General features: G+C 35.4%; 1 long non-coding RNA gene across 1 annotated transcript; it reads right to left on the minus strand.

Annotated features, from left to right (window-relative positions):
• Positions 1-399: 399 nt before the first annotated feature.
• LOC104959933 (uncharacterized) lies at positions 400-2,201 on the minus strand. The gene is made up of 2 exons (XR_799937.1): positions 2,045-2,201; positions 400-1,373 (listed from the first exon to the last, which is right to left on the minus strand). It is a non-coding gene; the product is annotated as an uncharacterized lncRNA (long non-coding RNA).
• Between the last annotated feature and the right edge of the window lie 376 nt (positions 2,202-2,577).

Consider the following 2,577-nt stretch of genomic DNA (forward strand, 5'->3'; position numbering starts at 1 on the left):
CCCAGCTCCTCCTGTTGCTCTAACTTCACCGTCCACTGGGCAAAGGGAAACTGCCTGTAAAGCACAGACCCTCTATGCACTGTGGTTATTCACCAGCACTTCGTAAATCAGTCCCAATAGAGTATCTTATCTGTGAATGTGATGTAGGAACCTTTTTTTAAGAATATAGATATTTATAAATTGCGTATTTATAAAGGGATCATTTAATTAGAGGGATATGAAGGAAATTCCAGCTCTATAATTTAAAATGTAGTGTTTTTTCCTATTTGTCTCAGACCTACGGAAGTCTTAAACGGCCATGGTTCAGAAATTGTATTTCCTTCGTTTTTTCTACAATCATGAATTAATGTCATTGTCTGGAAATAAAAAAAATTGTTTTATCAAAATAGGATAATTTGCTAAAGATATCGAGATAATAACTTTCTCGAGAACGTAAGAAATACGTTTAATACTACACAACATATCTCGTTATCTCGGGAAAACATTTGTTTTTGGGGGAAATTAACATAAATAACTTTCAAACTTGGGAATACAATTTATTGAATTTGTTATTACAGGAAAACATGGTTTATAAAATGTTTGAAGATGGCAGTTTAGGGCTTCCATACAGAACAGTGCCTGAGGTTGAATATTAAACTTGAATAACACCATTGTAAAAATGTCACATGTATGATAAAGACATATTATATTTATTCACACATCTGTGCCTAAGCAAACTGACAAATACTGTATATTATATATTCCTCCAGCACAGAACACTTGTACTGACTACTTTGAATTAAATGCATTTTAACTATAGATTGAACAAATAAAAATATTTGTATAGTCAGTAACATTGTGTATATGTGAAATAATTTGTCAAAAATGTATCCACAGCTGATTTGATAAATAAATAATCATTGATTAATTCATTTATCAATAAAAAAGCTAAACATGGGCTGCTCTTCTCTTGTTTGTATTATAACTTTTGATAAAAAAAGCTTTTTGAGCTAAATCTGGCATATTTAAATCCAACTGATAACTAGAACCCCTAATACGTGCAATTAAGGTTATTTAAAAAAAAATACGCGACTCTCACCCATACATTAACAATATTAGTAAAACACTTTACAATTACGTTTTAATGAATCACTCTTTAATATTTACCACACAATATTACACTTCTCATATGCATCCAGAAATATTTTTTTATACAATTATTTAATAAAAAAAAGATTTACACAGATTTAATTATAAATAGTCCATTTCCGATGTTTCCACCTGCTTTGTGACGTAGTCTAAAATGATCTTTTCATTCACGGAATCCTTCAGGTAGAAATGGGATCCATCCAGCATCCTGATGGTGAAATCTCCTGAAGTGATGCTTTTCCACGCTGTAGATAACATTCATAAATATAATTAATGACATAATGAACCTAGAAACAAGTACATTTACAATCAGCAGTTACAGCACTGCAATGCAATTACAGCATGACATTTGTTTGCTTATTGTCTAATATGCATGCAAACAATATTAGCTTTAGTGTCAGTGCAGGCTATTGTTAATGAAGATGAAGTGTATTTATTCTATTCAAAAAGGATAGTGCATAGTTATAAACCACAAAAGTGTCCATATCAAATTCTAGCTTTAATTTGCATCTTCAGAAGCTGTTCAGATTAAAAAGGCACAATAGCAAAACATAAAGAGTAGGCATAATAGAAGTTAAATAACAAATAAACAGAAAATATCACATCCCAAATGTACTGTATGCTCGTCAGACAGAAGCTTGTCAAGTAGACCATAAAATAGGTTTATGTGTGATTTTAAGACTTGTTCTGTACATGTGAGAATTAAAATCAGTAATATTTCAATATTCCGATGCAGAAAACCTGAAAAATCTGCTACATTTTATAGCTAGAATGCATTCCTGAAACCAAATGTTCCATTTCTTCTGACCCTGAGCATCCAGAAATGTTCTTGCTTCCTTTATATAATATGGTATAGTATATCTTATATATATTGAGTATGTGATAAAGCATTTCTGCAGGATGTGAGAGGAATGACCTTGTAAGTCATGAGGAATGTCGTCCTTTCCATCAAAACAGGTGAGAGGGCAGGAGAGGAATGGATGTTCTGGCTTGTTGCACCTGCAGGAGAAATAGCAACAACACACATTACACACATTCATTCTGCATCTGGATCTGATCTCTGAAAAGTATTTCTTATATCTCGATTAAACCTCCCCAATTGATGACGTCTCCCTCTCTCTCTCTCTCCCCCTCTCTCTCTCTCCCTCCCCCTCTCTCTCCCTCCCTCTCCCTCTCTCTCTCTCCGGTACACGGCACCGTAAGACGTAGTGTGGAGTTGCATTAGGTAACGCTGTGGTGGCTGTACTGCTCCAGCCGTCTCCTTTGTGTTTGTTTGTTTCCCCCTGTCTGTGTTGTTTGTGTGTGCGTGGTGGCTGTCACTCCTGGCTCCCGGCTCAACCTCCACTCACCTGCTGCAATCAGCTGTGCACCCTCCCCGACTACACACCTGCTTTCCATCAAGCCATTTACAATGGCATATCAACGGACGCTCCACAACCTTTCTCCGCC

The sequence above is a fragment of the Notothenia coriiceps genome, unplaced genomic scaffold (assembly GCF_000735185.1).
Source record: "Notothenia coriiceps isolate Sejong01 unplaced genomic scaffold, NC01 NC01_scaffold00031412, whole genome shotgun sequence".
Taxonomy (NCBI): Eukaryota; Metazoa; Chordata; class Actinopteri; order Perciformes; family Nototheniidae; genus Notothenia; species Notothenia coriiceps.